This window comes from Choloepus didactylus, chromosome 2 (assembly GCF_015220235.1).
Source record: "Choloepus didactylus isolate mChoDid1 chromosome 2, mChoDid1.pri, whole genome shotgun sequence".
NCBI lineage: Eukaryota > Metazoa > Chordata > Mammalia > Pilosa > Megalonychidae > Choloepus > Choloepus didactylus.
In genome coordinates, this window is record NC_051308.1 from 88,820,489 (window position 1) to 88,840,617 (window position 20,129).

General features: G+C 44.2%; 1 protein-coding gene across 2 annotated transcripts in view; it reads left to right on the forward strand.

Moving 5' to 3' along the window:
• KIAA0040 (KIAA0040 ortholog) overlaps positions 1 to 20,129 on the forward strand; it is a 33,532-nt gene that overhangs the window by 3,167 nt on the left and 10,236 nt on the right. Inside the window, exon 2 of one of the 2 annotated variants that reach the window (XM_037825291.1) lies at positions 10,124 to 10,196. The exons of the other annotated variant lie outside the window; for it this stretch is intronic. The gene's annotated coding sequence lies outside the window, so the exon portion shown is untranslated. The remainder of the gene's footprint in view (positions 1 to 10,123; positions 10,197 to 20,129) is intronic. 2 annotated transcript variants of the gene reach the window in all.

The following is a 20,129-nucleotide window of genomic DNA, read 5'->3' on the forward strand; positions in this document are numbered from 1 at the left end:
GCATGATTTTTATGTAAACCTGCAACTGCTCTAAAATTTAAAAAAAAGTGCTGCCCTCCCCCATGTGAAAAATGAATACTTCAGTTCTGTTGTAAGATCTATTAAGACTTCTGCAGAACTCAGACCCCAAGTCTTTAGTTACTGCACTTGTATGGGAGAGTCCTGCCTTCTTAAAAACAAGGATGACCTGCTTAGCCTATCCCCAGGTCCTTACGTAGCAGTTCTTTAGGACAGGCTGCCAATGCCCAGATCAAGATCTTGAGTGACTCTGGCCTGGAAGAGAAAAACCTTGAACTTGGAGCTAGACAGATATGGGTTCCATTCCTGGTGTGATCGCTTATTAGCTGAGCTGGAGCAAGTCATTGAATCTCTCAGCTTCAGTTCCCTTATATTTAAAATGGGGATAATGAATTATTCCTGACCAGGGTGATGGTTAGAATCAGAATCAAAGTGAAAAAGAAAGTATGTTTTAATGTGTTACATAAATTGTAAGAATCTATAAAAATGTAAGGAGGTTTATTATGATTACTAATCTTGCCTCTTGAAGCTACCAGAATCAGATGGACCAGGTAGATGTAAGATATGGGCAGCAATCTTAGAAACCCATACTTGTAGCTCCTTATTTGTTTGAAGTACTTCAGGGCATTGATTATGAGTCCCCTTCCATCATATCAATGATAGGTGTCTATTCTGGCCTCTTCCCTTTTCACTCCTTAGCTAAAGTGGCCAGAACCCAAGGAACTGAGTGCTCCAAGAATGCTTACGTAGGCTGCACACTTCACAAGGGCTCCAGGCAGTGTTCTGCTTATTAGGCCTGGGCCCGGTGTTGCCGAGTCCACCCAGAGGGCATGCTTTTTTCTAATTCTCACTAAGGTGCTGGTTAAATCAGTAGAGGCCCTGAATCTGAGCATTGGTTGATACCTAGATGTATGCTTGTTTTTCTCCTGTCCTAATTTGGGAAGCCTGACATCTTCCAACCCAGTAAAGCTTGAATTTCCTGCCAACATGAAAATTTTTAAGTGAACAGAATTCTAATAGGGGCTGTCTGTTGATGAAGAAAAGGAAGTAGCCACAGATTCAGAGACTTGAAATAGAAAGATACTTTAGAGATGAGCCAGCCCCACTCCCTCATTTCACAAAGGAGCAAACTAGGGGTCACGGAGGTGAAGTGTGCCCAGGTCACACACCTGGTTGATGGGGGAACCAGAATCCAAGCTCCGTCTCTCTCTGTTCAGGAAGAGCTGATGCTGTCTGAGGTCTCAGTCACCAGGACCTTATGTGCCTCACTCAGGGACACACACAGACCTCAAACGCTGGCAAAGAGGTAAAATCAAAAAGACTGTGCATTTGAAGGCCATAGTAGCCTCTGGGACAAACCAGAAGCATACCCTGGAGAGATGCATGCCCTAATTTTCAGACTTTTCAAAACAGAGTTCCCAAGGACCTTGCAAGGAGGGAAACCATATCAGGTGCCTTCATTAGCTAAGCTCTGTTAGCATTTTGTTCAAGTTGTTACAAAAACCGTTTTGCCTCAGATATAAGAATATGTGTTGGAGAGCAGTGGACAAGTCACCGCTGCACATTGGATATTGATCCATAGTGTACCAGTCGATGAGAAAGGCTCCGAGTGAAAAACAGGAGCTCGTCAGACTCCTCCCAGGCACAGTAAGAGAGAGAAAGACAGTGGCGAGGATAGACTTTTCCTCTCCAAAGGGGAAAGCTACAGCAAATTCTTTGAAGGTCAATCCCTGGGGCCATCGCCCTGCTCAGGTTTCTGACTTTTTCCCCCCATCAGTTTGAGCCATCAGAACGGAGAAGCAACTGGGTATGTGAGTGGCTATTTAATAGAGATCGGGAAAGGGTAGCTAAGTTCCCAAATGAACCTCACACAAACATGAGATTGCTTTCTCAGGGCAGCTCCCAAGGGGTTATGGCAGTGTCCAAACCAAATCCATGCCCCTGGGAAGAGACTTGCTCCCACGATTGTAACCAAGCTGCTCCATGGCCTTTGCTGTTAAGAAATGCAAGAAAAACTAACCATTTATTTCTTGGATGAAATAAAAGGAAAAAATTGTGTTTATAAGCCATTGCAGACTTGCATTCATTCTTAATTGTCTGTAACTTCCTCCTCTTAGGATGTTTTACAGCTGACTCTTCTTCTCAAATACAACCCTAATTTCAAGCCAGATATGCCTAAGGAAAGCTCACCGGCAGTTTTTTTAGTTTTCCAGGCAAATCATCAAAGAAAATTGCCAGAAGACAGAAAAATATATGAATAACAGTAATAAGGATAGCTGCATGTTATAGTACTTTTGGTCTCCAAATTGTTCTAAGAGGGAAAAAAGTTGGGAGAACACAGGTTTGGGGATGGATGTAAGAGATTGAGAGTTGGCAGCTGGAAAGAAGCAGTGGAAACTGGGAAGTTCCATTAGCTGTAGTATTATGGAATGGAATGACACACAGTGGACATGCTGTGTCTTAACCTAAATGACATGAGACAATGGCCACAGGAAGTAAGAGAAGAGAATGCAACAATGTGAGTCAGGAGCCTATTTATTCCTTCCCTACCCAGTGAGATACTGAGTCTGTGCCCTTCTGTTTGTGGTTTTTAATCTTAGATTCTGGTGCAGCTCCACCAGTTGGGATAAATGCCAGCTTTCTAAAGTCCCTCTGAACTTGGTCATCATATTCCCAAAGTCCTGGCTGTAGCCCGGAAGCTCCAGGCAGCCGTTCACATGCACTGGCCTGAAACCACCCAGGAATCAATACAGGGTCAAAATGACCTTCCTAATGACTTAGTGGCCCAGAGTAGAAACAAATGTCTGTCCAACCTTTCTACATTCCCATGGATTTTCAGTGTGCATGCTAAGCTCTTAATAACCATTTGTCAAATGGTGGTGCTAAGAATTAGGGGCATGCAAAGCTGACAAACCAGTGCTGCCCCCTACCTCCACCCCACCAGGTTGCTTTCTGGGCTCAAGATAATTTGTTATCCAACATTATGCTAGAGAGAAGTGGCAAAGCTGAAAGAGCACACCTCTCACAAGTCCCAGCCCTGCAGATCTGTCCTATATATCAAGTCCCTTTCTTATAAATGACTGGTGGCTTCTACCCTCCCCCCCTCTCTCCTCCTTCCACTCCCTACCTGACATACTCCCTCCTGCCCAAGGCCCACAATCGGCTGAGTAGCAATTGCCAGCACAGCCCAGCAGTAGCCTGGATTAAAACCTTCAGGCTCATTACGTGCGTGCCCCACACCATCCCATAATGAAACCTCTACTGGGAAAGGGGAGCAGATTTGCACACCAAACACCTAGACGTAATCTGCTCAGAGCTCTCCTAGTTTCCAAATTAGAACCTCAGATCCTGCCCTGCGGGATGTTTGAACATGGCCCAAAGCCTTCGTTGGTTCAGAAAAAAAAAAGCAACAGTTTTCCAGGCAGCTTAGGATACTTGCTGATTTCCAACTACACACTTCTTAGTTTTACACCAGGACATGATTGACCCCTCTGAGCAAAGAGCTGGTTTTACTGTGTTTTCAATGGACAGATGGCACAGATTTCCTTAGCCATGGAAAAAAAAAATCATTTCCAGACAGAGGTACTGCAACCCGTTCCCAGCCCCCCCACATACACTGTCTGGGACAAGGAAAGGAGACAGTCACAGAGCTTGTGCCCCCAGGGGAAGAAGGTCTGATGCTCCTGACTGATATTTTCCAGGAATAAGATTTTGCTGGCTTAAAAATATTCCTTCAAGGTGGGGCCTGAGGGTGAGAGGAAAAAAATACTTAAGCCACTCAGAGTGTGGACGTTTAACATTTGTTGCTGGAATGAAATAATAAATTCACAATAAACAGACAATTGATGACATTTTATACTTCTTAAATGATTAATAATGGGAATTATACCATTCCTTTCCATTTACCAATGTATTAGCTTTCAAGAAATTTTGCATCATCTCTTCCTGCATTACTATCAAAATACTTATAAATTCATTTTCCTTTGTGGCAGATAATATGCATTTTAAATGGCGTACTTTCCCATGCCCAGTCCCTTATTCAATGCCTTTGATCTTTTGCTTTGATAAGAGACACTGAATCCTGCCTCTTATTTTCTTGAAAGTGCAGAGTTGTTTGGACGCTTGGGATAGTAAATATTGGAAGCAAACTAAAATTAAAATATGTGGTGTTTTTATAAGGTGTGTCAGGCATTGCATTAAGTGTTTTACTTACATCATCCCACTTAACCCTCATGATAACTCAACAAGACAGGTACTACTATTACTCCTATTCTGTAGAGGAGGAAACTGAGGGCTCTGCCAAGAGCCAAATGCTCTCCCCCTAGCTCTAGATTATTGTCTGTGAGCTCTGATCCAATGTCCCTATCCAGTGATGACTAAGAGGCTCTATTCCTCAGAAGCTTCCAGTCTATTCAGCAGGCAGATAGTTAAAGAGGTGATTATTACACAGCACAGCAAATGCTATGACAGGTGTAATGATAGGGACCCACGGGACCCAGAGGAAGACCACTCAGTCCAGCTCTAGGCAATAGACATCCCAGAGGAGATGAAATCTAATTAAGTGCCTATTATTATATTTATAAACCTTAGAGACCCTAGGTAAGGTTTGACCCTCCCCAGTCACCCTTTGGCACCACAGCCTCATCATTGTATTCCCAGTGCCCAGCATTTGGCACATAGTAGCTGCTCATTAAACATTGGTTAATAAACATGTGTGCTTCCATAGACGGAACTCCCAGCTCCTCTCCCACTGTTACAGAGTGATTTCAATTCAAGGGCTTTCTCAGAACAGATTGTGGCCCAGGGATCTAGGGGAAGGAAATTAGAAAAGGCCTAGAATGGCTTTTGTTTTTCTTTCTGCCTCTGAACATGGTTCCATGTATTTGAGAAGACAAGAGGAGAGGGAGAGGAAGGGTGGGGAGAAGGGCAGGAAGTCTTACAAATGTCAAAGAATAGAGGTCTTCCCATGCCTGGGCAAGGCAACTCTTAGGGTTGCATGAGATCCTAGAGAAGAAAGAAAATAAACTGGTAAACCGCTTTCTGAAACTATAATTTCATCTCAAGGCTTTATTGTTGCTTCAATGACTTCTAGCTTATGGAGCTGCACTATACAATATCTAAGGCAATTCCCCTCACCCTGCAGGTACAAGAAGACCTTCATGGGCAGGTCTATACTGGGAATTCTTATCCATCTTTCCCAGTGATTTGTCAGTGAAATCTGGCAGCCATCGCTTACTTCAGTTAGTCATCTTTGGCTCCTGTCTACAAAAGAACTGTAAAAAACTTCTTAGGAGGCCTGGAAGCCTTGCTTTAGAAGGCAGAAGCTGCCCCAACACAGCTCTAACTACATTGTTTTCCAGAATATCTCTTAAAACACCTCTTTGTGCCTGACATTATGCTAAGGACTATGGGGAATTTAAAAAAAAGGGTGGGAGATGGGTAGGGGGACAGGTCAGCACAGATCACACCCTCAGGGAGACTGCAAGGCCAGGCTGCAAGTCCTGTCTCTCTCAGGTAGAGCTGTGAGAAAACAGCCTCTTCCTTGGGATCAGGGTCTACTCTGGGATCTCTGCTCTCTGGGGCCACCCAGCTCTTCACCCATCCCCTAGGCTCCGGACTGTGCCACTCTGAATATCAGTGACATCTGCTTCATCCCTGCTCAGTTGGCTCTCCAGTTGTCTGACTAACTTGTCTAAACCATAAGCTGCTGCTGATGGCTCCAACCCCAAGTGTCAAAGCTTGACCCATTGCATGGCTTTCCTGGAGTGCCCAGGCCCCTGTCCTGGTGCCCTTACCCTGAAGCACCTCCCCAGGGCCCGGCTCTGCAGAGACCTGTGCAAAGCTTTGAAGATTGTAGAGCTCAGGGTACCAGAGATCAATATGGGTGTCCTCCTCTTGTTAAGGTAACACATAGCACTCACATGGACACTTCTAACTTTGATTCTTTTCCATCCCCTAAGACCATAATGAGTCAGTCAGTTAGTTAATCAATCAACAAGCATTTACTGAGTATCTACTATGTGTCTTCGCTGAACTAGATGCTGGGATACACAGAAGAGAACACTCTTTAATAGCTTGCAGTCTGGTGGGAAAGCAGACATGAACATCATCTGCACTGTCTGTAAACAATCATATTTCTCATGTGGTCAGGGAGGCGAGGTGGTAGAGAGAAAAAGGAATTTTCAACTGTGATCATCTCTATGTAACCTATGGTGCCAGAAAAAGCCCCCAGGCCACCAAATCACCTGTATCTGGTGGGATCAATCTTCACTACAGTGTTACAGAGCACTCCTTGCTGGCTCTGCCTGAAGTATTAGGAGTCATCACTGTGACCCCGTTTGCACACTTCAACTCCTCACCATCGGATCACAGTGGGGATCACAAGGACACATGCCTACCAGGGCCTGGCAGATGAAGTTAACATTTATTGAATGCTTCTTCTGTGTGAGGCACTGTTCTCACCATATTACACAGATTAGCTTTCTCAATTCCCACAATTCTATTAAGGCAGGGTCTATAAATATGTGTATATATACTTTTATATACTCAGGCACCCAAGGTCACACAGCTAGTGACCCATGGCCAGTCTTGCCATGGCCAGTCTGCCTAACTGAGTAACACGGGTGGTGGGAGAGCATAAGGAGGACACAGTGGGGCGAACGGGAGAGCTGTAACCCTGTCTAAAGCTAAACCAAACCAAATCCATTTGCTGGCAGTATCCACTTCATTTGCTTCCCATTTGCAACCTCTGATTGACAGATGGATTCTAGATTTGCCTCTTGAACTAAAATCTCATTTGCTTTCCACAAGTCTTGTGCTAAATGTTGACACTGTTGCTACATGGGAGTGTATGTGTGAAGGGGAGAAAGAGAGAGTCCTCTTTGAGCTTAAGCCAATCGATTTGGGTTTTGATTACCTAGGGACTTTGATTTGAAATCAGGATTATAGACAAACTGACGGATATATGAAGGGATGAAGTGTATGCGGCGGGAAGCGGGGGGCAGGAGGCAGAAAATGCACTATCCACTCATGTTTCCTTAACACAACAATCTGCCTTCATGGCCAAACATGAAAACCTCCCCTGAAGGTCTGTGAGCCCATTACGTCATTGGTCACCCCCACCCCCCACCCCAGCCTTGTTCTGGACCTTCAAGCCATAACACGCTAATGAGGTGCAGAGGAGAGAACGCTTCCTGGTAGCAGCCTTGAGGAATCCTCCGAGTCTGGCATATCTGCTCACTGGAATGCGACAGTGATTAGAGCAGCTGGCTGGGAGAAGGGCTGAGGGTGGGAGAGGAGTAGCTGTTTGCCTGTTGCCTAACAGTGGGAGGTGGGAAACCTCCACACTGAATAATTAGAAGAATTGCCTTAGAGTTGCTATCCCATCTCTTATTAGCTGTGAGACCTTGGGCAAATCATTCAATTTCAGGAAGCCTCAGTTTCCTAATCCTATAAGTGTTCATTAATTCAGCAAATATTTTCCAAGGGCAAAATATATCCCAGATGTTGGGGACACAGTGATGAGTACCAGATTCCATCTAGAAAGAAAGAAAGATGATTAAATGAACAAGTACCCTAAAGCATATTAAGGACCTTGGTAACAATATAAGTACAGCAAGAGGTACGGAACAGGGGTCCTAACCTTTAATGGGGTCAAGAACGGTTTCCCAAAGTGCACGATGTCTCAAGCAAGACTTAAAGGATGACTAGAGACATGAATAGAGACAGGTGGGGGGGGAGGGGGCAGGGAGAGTGTCAATTCCAGATAAAGAAGCTTGTGTGAGGCCCCAGAGCAAGAGAGGGCCACAAAGTTTGAAGAACAACAGCTTTGTAAACTGGCTGCCGTCATTTGTTTCCTTTCTTGTTTCTCATTAGGAGTTAGTATAGTGAAGAGAGCATCACACTGGGAAACTGGAAAACTAGAACCTCATCTTCCCTTGGTCAGTAACCAGCTTTGTAATTTTGAACAAGTTACTCAACCTCTCTGCTCTTCAATTTTTTTATCTGTGAAACAAGGCAAGAAATCCTTCCCCTCCCCTCATTAGAGTGCATTGAATGAAGAAATGTTTACAAGAGAATTTTAAAAAATTAAAATGACTTATAGGTGCAGGGTGTGTGATGGGATTTTCCCTGATCATAAATAAGCACAAGCCTGTTTGGGCATCCATTCAAAGACTGGATAAGTGATTGCATCACTGTTTTTATCCCCTACCCCCTCATTCCCAAGGGATCATGAGATAAATAGTAGTTTCTTTCGGATTGTTTTGGTGATATTTCATTTCAGTTCATAATCAGATTTTGTGTAAGGGAAAAAGTATGCTATTAATAAAAGGTTGGGTTTTTTTTAAGAAATTGTAATATCTGTGATCACTGAGCTCAGCTGGTTAGGGCAGACTGCCAGTGAGCCCAGGGGTGGGAGCTGAATCCTGCATTATCCCGAGCTTTGACCAAGGCACGCTTGCAGTTACAAGAGGGATCAGGGAAGAGAACATGGCCACTTAAACACTGATGCCATTAGATCCTCTCTGCTCACCAACCTTAGAGCCTCTTGGGGGCTGGGAACATTGTACCAAATCTACCTTGGATTCTCAAAGCCCTCCATAATCTCACCCACCTTGCCTCTAAGACTCATTTCCCACTCTTGCTCAGAAGGTGTCCTCCTGGCCATCCCAGCCCTGACTGTGTACATGCCAGCCTCTCTGCCTTTGCTCTAGCTTTCTCATCCTACCCAGCCCACCCCCAACGTTCCCTTTCCCCCACCAGAATGCCCAGCCTCTCCGTGGGATAACACCCAGCGCAGGAGCCAGCACAGCCCCCACCTCCTCCATGCAGCCCCCCCTCCCCAAAGCTGCAGGCAACGTTGACTTCTCTCCTTTCTAATAGCTCATTCAGTTTGGCACTTCCTAATATTTAGTTTAACATTTAGTTACTATTTTTTTTTTGAAAATTAAATTTTGCAGAGCATTTTCCATCTACAAAGAACTCTCATGTATATTATTATTTGACTCTTTCAACACTAAGTGGCGAGTGAAATTGGTAATTACTATTTTCTTCCCATCTTTCAGATGAGGAACTTGAGACTTGGGAAGTTTGGCAACTTGCCCTGTCACCTGGCTTAGGCGTAGGAGAGCAGGACTCAGCTGTTCTAAACTCTTTTAGGATAGGAACCAGTTCATATGCTTCTTTTTTTTAATCCCTACAGCACCATGTGGCTCACATAGTAGATATTTAACTAACACTTCTTGAAATGAAATCCATATGCAAGTATAGGAAAAATAATTCAAATGACATGTTTTATTCATGCAAACAATTGTTATCAGTGCCGTTAGCCCTTTCATGTATAAAGAACCTCTTGCTCCCGGTGTTATTTTTATTATAGTGACTCTGTAAACAGCCTAAGGGAGATTCACACACATTCTGTCAAACTCCCCTCCCCTGCCCCGGGTTTGGGGAGGGATCAATCCCAGGGCAGCAACACAGGCAGGTTCCACTCCCTCCTTCCCACCAAGCAGCTCGGCCCCACCGCCTCCTGGCAATGGGTGGAATGTGCAGGTCAGAACTTGCCCAGCAGGGTGGACACGCTCGGCTGGCCCTTGGAAACCTGGGGTCATTTGGTCTCACGGAGGATCCCGGTTGCCAGCGCAGAGCCAGCAGGTGGGCCTTAGTTCCTCCCCTCAGGCCAGGCAAAAGAGCCCACGCTGAGGGCCGGGGGCGTGTGCGTCATCCATTGTGGGCTGGAGGCAGGAAGACTTGCCAGCATGAGCACAAATTTCCCAAGAATTTCAGGCTACCTTGACTGCTTGACAAAACTGAGAAGGAGTCAAGTTTTCTGCCATGCCCTTACATCTTCTGGAATAGTATTAATTATGACTGTAAATGTTTGTTCAGTTCCTGACAGCCTAGGAGCACATTCATGAGCTTTGTCTGCTTTGATCAAGGACACTGAAAGGCAGATGTTGACTTCCAATTGTTTCTTTGTTTACTTTTCGAAAGTAGTGCATATGATGGGACGTTCAGAATAATACCAAGTCTCCCTTCTAGTCCTGCCCCCAGCTTCCTTCCATAGAGGCAACACATACTATCATTTCCTTGTATATTCTTCCAGATTTCTCCCATATTGGAAATGAAGAAACCAAGGCCCGAAGGAGCTGAATGACTTTTGGGAGGACACACACTGAGTAAGTCTCCTCTCTTACCACAGCCTATGAGCTTCCCCTATAGTTGTGGATTTCACATTATTTTTTGGCCAAGAATATAGCTCATAGGAAAACTTACAAAAGCATAAAGCAAATAAAACTAGATAAAAGCCAAAGCCAGAGGAAGAGGTCTGGAGCCTAACAGGCTCTGCGCTGAGAAGCATTGCTTGAAAACTACTGCCTTCCTCCTTCGGGCACTACAGGGACGTCTACTCCCTTCTCTTGCTGCTCCAAACTACTTGCTTCCCTAAAACCCTTTCCTGCCTCCTGGCAGGGGCAGGGCCACACATGCAGATCATTTTGCTCCATCAAAGCTTTTCCACCCAGTGTCCTAATCCTTCAGTATTTTACTGGTTGGTCTGATAAAAAATGTATCCTGGGCTGCTAACAGGAGATAAAGCCTGGGGACCCCACTCTACAGGCAGCCCAGCCCCGAGGCAGAGGCAGAGCTGTGTAGAGCAGGAGGATAAAATCTGAGATCCTGGCTTCTCCCATAAGCCCACCCAAGTGCTTTCCAGAAAGCTTTTCCATGAACCTTTAAGGTCTCCAGGCATGGGTGGAGTGGAGGTGGGGAAGAGTGAGGGTGTGTGTGTGTCTGTGTGTGTGTGTAGTATCCATGGACCACCCCTTACAATCTCCTGCTTAAGTTTTTCTCCATCCTTGTTTCCAAACCACATATTTGCAATTACCTACAGCCTCTTTGGGGAAGGGCATTTCAGGGATGGAGAGGAGATATTTGGGGTTGAGGGCAGGTGTGCTGAGGAGACCAGGGATGGGTGAAACCCATGATAGTTCAAAATTTCTCTATAAGAGTTGCTTAGGGGCAGCAATCTATTTGCACAGAGCCACCTCAAGTTGCGTTTGGTGAAACAGAAAATATCTGTCTCAAAGAAAGAGGGTGCTGAAGCAGATTGCCCTGCTTGCCTGGCACAGGGTGAGTGCTCAATAAATACTTTATCTTACTCATATGTGTCCTCTGCATTCAACAACAATTATTTATCAAAACTGCCAAAAAGAAATCACCATACAGTGTTTGGTAGGCAGATATAAACCCAGGCAGATAGGAAATGAAGGTTTGTATTTTGGCAACATGAATTCTGCAGAACTTGACCTCTGGGACAAAGCCTGCAGCCCAGAGTTGGGTGAATCTGAAATATTCCACATTGTACATTCCACAGGGGTGAGTTATTATTGGAATGAGAATATTTCTGTTCATGCCTTCTATGATTTGGCCTTTACTTTTTAGAATTGAGGAAAGGTAGCTTTTGGCTTTTAATTGCCCTGAACTTTTGTTAACGTTAAATGAAAGGAGGAAATGGGAAGGAAAGTAAAATCGTATCTGTGTTGCTTCTGAGCTGCATAATTGTATTTCTTGCCACGCCATTAGTTTTAAACTATTCCAGCCTATAAACCTCTCCCCCACCACTACTGAGGAAAATAAATAAGCAGGTCATTCAATTATTGCTGCAAAGTTTGCAGAACTCTAAGTTCTGTTCTCTAGTATTAAAGAAAAGTATGCAACCTTAAATTTAAGGTCTATGTTTTAATTACCACCCGTGTGGGAGACCCTGAACCATACAAGTGCTTGGTTGTCCTCTTGCCTTCTCAAAAAACACTCTTACCCTCCAAGAGGATATGATGTTTAAAGACTTAAACAGCAGTCATTGGAGTCAGCCAGAAGCAGAGCTTTCACTTTATTTGTGGAACAAAAAGGCACCGCCCCACCCCAAACCACTTGTAACTCACAGATGACTTCAGAGCTTCGGCTCACACTTTCCAAAAATAAAACTCTACCTAGGTGCTTTACCACACCCACAAATATTGGATCCAAAATATTTTGCCAGACAGATTTGAACAGTGAAAATGAGAGCTGAATAACCAATCTATTTCATTGTAACCATGGCTACAGATCGTATTAGCACTTAGACCACGATGTGGTCAGAATGGATATATAGAAAGGACAAATAGAGGTGTGAGTGTGTCAGTGTGTGCAGCCATAAATTCTTCAAATTGGGAAAGTAGCTCCTAATGACTATGATTCATAAAGGACCAGGCGGGAAGGGGGAGCAGTTTAGGAGAGTGGAGAGCTGCTTCAGTAAGAGAAGTTTAGTGTTCTGATTTTAGCCTTCATTTGGCTTTTTAATATAATACCCCAAAATACCCCTACCTTGGATTTAGATTGCAATTTTCACTTCTCACTGTGCTTTCACATGTCTTTTCTGTTTTTCATAACAATCATGAGAGATATCTGAGACGGGCAATAGCCTCATTTCTCCTAAAAGGAAATGGCTCAGATTTGCCCAAGGTCAAGAGGTTGGAGAGTTACTGAGCAGGGACTAGAACTGGTTCCTCTGACTCCTAGCTTAATATTTTTTCCACTGCACCCTTCTGCCAGCTTTTTGTATTGGGTCTGGGAACATTCTGATACATATTAATTCCTCTTGCAAACATCTTTCTTCCTTATCATTTGGCTGATTAAACAAAGACCAGGGTCAATTAATCAAACTGGAGGTTAGAGCTAGAAAGGAAGTCTTGCCTTTTGTCCTCAGTTATATTTTTCACCCCCCCTGCATGGCTCTATCCTACGTGAATTACAGCGTCTAGAAAAAGGTAGTCTAGTCCCTGCTGCCTAGGGAGTTGTTACTCCAGAGGCTGCAAGCTCAGAATGCTTCCAGGGACCAGGGACCAGAGAGGTGACGAGACTGGGTGAATCAGGCAGAGTGAGGACTCGGGCATGGGGATGGAGCCCTTTTATAGCTCCAACAGATTGTGGTTATGTGGGAAGTTAGCATGGCCAAGTCTTTAAAAAAGTAAAAATTAAAAAAATGCGAAAAGTTTAGAATTTTATATGACATTGGAGGAGGCAAAGAAAAAAAAATAAAGTGACCTGTGGGCTGTGAGCTGTGGGCTGGATATGGCTTGTGGACTTCCAGGGTGCTTTATGCCTTTGGGCCCCGAACACCCCCCGGTTGATATGTGATATGTTATTGCACTTCTCTTCTTACCTGGCTAGCCCTGTTAAAGTATGAGCTCCTTTAGATCACAGAAGACGCCTTACCCAATCCAGAGTGTATCTGTAGGGTGTGACACACGTGTGTTCACATGTTTGATAGGTGAATGAATGTGAGAACACATCATTATCCGAAAAGAAAAGGTCCAGGCAATGGCAGCTGTATGCCATAGTGGTTATGGCAGAATATTTTGTCTCAGACGGGACTGGATTCAAACCTCTTTTTGCACTTTAGTAGTTCCATGGCCTTAGGCAAGTTACTTAATCTCTGATAACCTCAGTTTCCTCATCTGTGTAGGAGGGATAAAAGGCTGACCTCCTGTGTTGTCCAGTGAGGTCGCTGTCTGTAAAGACTTGAGTACACACACAGTTGTGCACTTCATGAGAAAACAAATGGTGGCTTTAGATTCAACAGATCATTCCCTGTCCCTGTGAAAAGCGGGAAGACATTTTGCCAACACTCTGTCTTTAGGCCCTGGCCTCTTGAAGTATCTAAATCAAAAGAGGCCAAGCAAAGAAAACAAGTGGACATTCTAGATGAAATGGAGAGAAGACAGTTGATAGTGATGGACAAAGCAAGGTTCCCATAAGAAATTAGATCCTGAAGGTCAGGAGAGCAGAAAGAGGGAGAAGCTGCTGGGAATGAGTGAAAATAAAGTTAACAAGAAAGCAAAGGAGAGGCAAATGTGTCTTCCTTGATTCCCTGGGGGTTGGTTAACTCACTCTTTAAACCAGTTCAGTGAAAAATCAAACTCTGTTTAGAACAAAAGAGTTCTTTAAAAATGCATGCTTTCACCTTTCACATAATATAAGTAGTATAGTAAGAGGAAATATAGTGCTTTTCAGATTTCAAGGCAAATTTACGGCACCCACTGTGTAAAGTACTACATGCTTTACATACATGCTTACATGCATTCATTCATTTATCCATTCAGCAAATACTTGCTATCCCACTTTGTACCAGGCCCCATTCTATGTATTGAGAGTAAAACAATGTAGCACAGTGGATAAAACACCTAGCCCCCTGAGAAAGGTGCTAATATCTCTGTTTACAGAAAAGAAAATAACTCTAAAGCACTTAAGAGACTGTTCCCTGGCCCCCATACCATATTAGTGGAGGAGGCAAAATTCTTGACCAAAAGTTTTCTTGTTGATGAATGAAAGAATTATGAAATTTCCTTGACGTGGGGAAGTTATCAACTTGCTATCAGGCTGGGGATACTCTATTCAGTTAGGTTTAGCACAGTTGGAATTTTCAGGCAATCAGGGACACAATTTCTTGTGACTAAGCCTTAGATTGAGTTGAAAAGGACTAATTATTCTCAGAGTCTATGGCATGGACCCTTTGGAGACAGTGTGATTAAGGATGAGAAGAAATGAAAAGAAGGAAAGAAGGAAGGAGAAAGAGTAAAAGAGAAGAAAGGGACTGGTGATTTCAGGTCTTTGTAACAGAAAGTCAAAGAAAGCCCAAATGAAATCCTTTTAAACTCTCTTCGTTGTTAAGTTATTCTCTAATTATTTCTTTGGGGAAGGAGAGGGTATCTTTTACCTCCCCTGTATTTCCTAGCATAACTTAATTAATACTTGATTGATTGAAAGATTGACTCATTTGAAACTGTAGTGAAACGGAGCTTTTTAATTTTCTTTTCTGCTGAACCTGAAATAGAGCATACAGTAATTAGGAAAGGATCCCTTGTTATCAGAAAGACCCAGCTACAATGGGCTCTTTGTAATGGAAAAGGAAGGTAGGTGATTATTTAGGAGCTGATAAAGTGCACCCCCACCTCCTACTGCTTTCTTGATCATTATTTCCTCCTTAAATGAGTTACATGGCTGGAGGATCTGGCAAGATGGTGAGGTAAATGGTGGGTCATTGTCATGAAAGTCTGACCACAGATGTGGCTGAGGGTCATTTTTATGCCGTTTATTGCACATGCTCTTTCTCCCCAATGACCTGGATTGACTGATTAACATTTATTCAAGATCTCATTTCGTTCAGGACCCTTGGGTTAACTTGCTTGACTTCATTCATTCTGCTATGTGCCAGACCCTGGGGATACAAACAGAATGAGACAGGCACCCGCCCTGTTCTCATGGAATTTACATTCTAGTGGAGGAAGACAGACAATAAACATGTAAACCAAAGGGACAGGACAAGAGCATCATAAATGAATGAGAGATTTCAGGGTGGGAAATAGTATAAAGGCAGCAAAACAGGATGATATGGTAGAGGTTGACTGGGGCTGGGGACTACTTTAGATTCTTTGGTTAGAGAAGGCCTCAAAGAGGTTACGTTTGAATGGAAAGACATTTGAGCTGTGTATTGAACACGTACATTGAATGCTATGAAGTAGTCACTCCAAATCTAAGAGTAAATGTACAAAGGGACAAACAAGGAGGAGGAAGATGGGGGGCAGGAATAGGCAGTCCTGGAGTGGGTGTGGCCAGGGCACAGAGAGGGGGAGGGAAAGGGGTACAAGATGAGGCCAGAAGGAGGAAGCAGGGCCAGATGATGGAGAGACTTGTGGGATTTGGTAAGGAGTTTAGAGTTCACGCTACAAGTGATGGAAAGCCATGAGGGATGTCTTAGTTTCCCAGGGCTGCCATAGGAAAATACCACAAACTGGGTTGCTGAAAACAAAGGAAATTTATTCTCTTACATTTCTGGAGGCTAGAAATCCAAAATTAAGGTGTCAGCAGGGCCCTGCTTCCTGAAGCCTGCAGGGGAGAGTCCTTCCTTGCCACTTGGAGCTTGTGGTGTTTACGGGCAGTCCTTGGCGTTCCTTGGCTGATAGACGCAGCACTTCAGTCTCTGCCTCCATCTTTGCATGGCCTTCTCCCCTCATCTGTCTGTAGGTCCGGACTTCCCTCTTCCGATAAGGACATCAGTCATATCGGGGTAGGCCAACTCTGATCCATTTGGACTCAACTAATCACATCTTCAAAAACCCTGTTTTGAAATAAGGAAATAAGGTAACATTCATGGGACAGGAGTTAGGACTTGAACATATCTTTTTGGAGGACACAATTCAACCCATAACAGAGGTGGGGGAGGTAAAGGGGGGTGAGCAGCATGATATGATCTGGCTCATTTGGGGAAAATAGGGAAGAACAGAACCAGAAAGTCCTATTAGGAAGTGATTGCAGTAGTTCAGGTAAGAGACAATGGCGACCTCACCACAGAAATGAAGAGAAGAGGATGGATTCAGGATATATTTTGGAGATGAAGTCAGTGGGACCAACTGATGGGGTGAAAGTGGGAGTGAAACAAAGAGGGGGCCCAAGGACAAAGAGTCAGTCTTCTGCTTAACCCAAGCATTGAAAGAAATCATTCATTCATCAAATATTTATTAGCATCTAAAAAGCTAGGCCTTTGGGTTATACAGATGAGTGAGGATCCCTGCTATGTAGGAGCTTGCAGTGTGTACAAGAGAAATGTGTCAACAAGTGTAAGAAAGTGTTTGTACTTGTCTTATACTTTGTAGTTTCTATATTCTTTTGATTTTTCCAAGAAAACAAATAATTACAATACAATGAGATAAGAGCCATGGTAAATAATTGGTTCTATGGGAGCTCAGAAGATATGGTCAATGTGGAGGGTAGACTGTAGACTGATAGTCACAGGGGACCTCAAGGCTTAAAGGGTAAGGAGTTCTCCTGGAAAAGGAAAACTGGTTGAGGAGACATTCCAGGCAGATGGACTAGCATGTGCCAAAGCATGGAAGTGGGAGAGGGCAGGGAATGTTTGGGGAGCTCATGGAAAGAGAGGCGATGAGGGTGGTGGTGGAAGATGAGGCTGGAATGATAGGAGGGGCCAAACTGACAGCCACTTGTCCTCCTTGCTAAGGAGCTGTGATTACTGTATGAGGAATGGAGAACCACAGAGGAGTTAAGCAGGGGTTGCAAGATCATATTCAAATTTTAGAAAGATGAATTGAAGGAAGTAAGAACCAGAGAGCAGTTTGAGGGCTTGGGCTAATATGATCACCATGGGGATGAAGCAGAGGGCACCTACACTCCTCAGGACCCTTTCTTTGCTTCTCTACCCCTTGCCCTGCATACTCACACCACCCAGAGCTGCCAAGCTTCAACCCCCCTTAACTTGATGCTCACTGTGCTCCAGCCACATCTGCTCTTGGAGAATGCCAAGCTCTTTCCCACCTCAGGGCCTTCGCTCCTGCTGTTCCTGCTGTTCCCGTTACCTGAGTGCCCTTCCTTTAGTTCTGTGCACTGCTGAGCCATCTCATCTTTCAGCTCTCCATTCAAAGTCACCTCCTCAGGGCTCTTTTGATTGTTTTCTTTAGAGCACGAATGACATATCTTGGTTTATTTATTTGTTCACTTATTTCTTATCATCTCCCTGTATAGAGTACGTAGCTTTACCATGTCTGTCTTATTCATGACAGTATCTGCAGTGTGTAGGACAGAGTCTGATGCACAGTAGGAGCTCATTAAATACATTGGCAGAAGGAAAGAAGGAAGGCAGGGAGGAAACAAAAGGTCCATTTGGTGAGAGGGCAGAAAGGAGGCTTGTACCCCACTCCATCTAATTATGTGGGGTCCATGGAGAGAGGTGATGGGCCAGGGTAAAGAGACTGTGTCCAAACCCTCAGAATTCCTCTCCTGAGCAATGCCTACATACATTTAAATTCTTACATGATTGCTTTGAAACAGATTGACGTATGGAATAATTTAGAATCACTTTGCTACAGGAAAATTTGGGAAATGAGGGAAAGTGCCTTTGAAAGGAGGCCTGTATAATAAAAGCCATGACTCCAGAACCATCCCAGGTTCTAAAAAGGCAAACAAAACCATCATTAACTCAGATGTAGAGGGATGTTTATTTTGGCCGGCCTGTATGTGTGAGGTCAGATAATAGGACACATTTATTGCCAGGCCCTGCCCTGAGGTGCTCTATCTATACTAACTCATTCAATTCTCGCAAGTCTCTATTATTATACACTCCCTTTTACAAATGAGAAAACTGAGCCCCAGAGAGAGAAGTTAAGTAACTTGCTCAATGTTACACTGCCAGTGAGTGGCAGTGCCAAGATTCGGACCCAGAATATCCCCCAACTGCTCTAAAGCACTAAGATAAACAATTCTCTGACCAAAACTGCCCTCTAGGTGGGTTTTTGAACTCATCACATATTTGTTGTAATCATTACTAGCTTTTTGTCACTTGTGTTAGGATAGGCTAACTGCTGTTACAATCCCCAAATCTCTGGCTTCACCCAACAAAGGTTTATTTTTCCCTCATTTCACTGTTTGCTCTGGTCAGCTGAGGTGCTCTGCCCCACACAGTCATTCGGGAGCACTTTTCATTTTTTCTATCCCCAGGGTCTTGGAGGCCTCCCCTGGACTTTTTTGCTTCTGGCCAGCCAATAAGCAGAGGACATGGAGAATCTTGAGAGAGATTTCAGGAGCCAGACCCATGTTCCACTGGCTAGATGTAGATTTAGGTGCCTGTAAAGCATAGTCTCTGCTGTGCACAGGAAGAGGATTTGGTAGGCATCTTGCAAAGTGCTGCCTCAGTGTTTATTTTTAAGGATTTTTGTAGGGGAGTCCTGGAAGGAAGGAACACTAGGAGTCAGAAGACGTTGGTTCTTCTGCTGTGTGTTCTCCAGCAAGCTATATAGCCTTGTGTGGTCTCAGATTCCTCTTCTCTAAAATGAGGGATTCCAACCAGGCTACCCGTCTCAGAATTCTTCCCATTCTGAATGTCCATGGGATAAGGCATCTGCTTTAGTTTCCTAGATGCTAGGGCAAATACCGTCCAATGAGTTGGCTTAACTACAGAAATTTATTGGCTCATGGTTTCAGAGTCTAGAAGGCTTGCTTTCTCTGGGGTTTGGTATCTTCTGGTTGAGGGGCAATCTTCAGGTTCCTTGGCTTCTCCCTCACATGGAATGCACATGGCTTCATCCTCTCCTTTCTCTTCTGGGTTCCAGCAGCTTCTGGCTGCTCTCCCATGGCTTTTCTCTCTGTGGCCTCTCTTACAAGGCCTCCAGGGTTAGGATTAGGACCCATCCTGATTCAGTTGGGCCACACCTTAACTGAAGTAACCTCATCAAAAGGTCCTGCTTACAATGGGTTCACACCCACAGGAATGGATTAAGATTAAGAACATGTTTTTTCTGGAGTTCGTAACTCCAAGCTACCGCAGCATCATTTTATAATTTTTAATTACCATGGTGTATACTGATGATCTATTTGTGCTTTTGTTAAAAAATGCAGCCATAATTATAACATTGATTCCGGGGTGGGTGGGGGGGGAGATACCATCTATTTTTTTGAGGCTCCTCTAATATATAATATCTAGTTACACACCATGTATGAAAGGTGCCTCCAACTTTATATTAAGACTAGTTATTTGAAGCAATTAATTAAATTGGGGAAAATACAGATATCTATCTCGTCATGCCTAGAGCCAGGTTTAAGCCCTAAACGTGACGTTCTGCAAGCAGAGTGTCTGCTGTGGTCTGAAAAATTTTGTTCAAAATAGTACCTACATCTGTTAGAGGGCATCTGAGCATGCCAGGTTAGCAAGGTGAGAACCGTCAAGAAAATACATATCCAGAGCAGCAGAGTTAATAACTACAGACTGAGGTTCCGCTCTGTGCCCTCACCGCCAGAGAGCCTTGGTTTCTGAAGTGTGTGATATTATCGTAACCATAGGGATTCTGCAAGGACTGCGGGGTGCTTTGAGAGCTGGGACAAGGTTTGCGCTGTTGGGGTGGAAAGGCCTGGGGCTGAATAAGATGTTTTAAACCCCTAGGAGAGATGGTGGTGAGTCAAGTAAAGACTAATTAAGGGGGGAAGAAAAACAGATATGCCAAACTCAGAGGAGACTAGGGAAAACCCTGCCTGAGAGCTCTCTCTCCTCTCTCTGCCCTTGTCCCCAC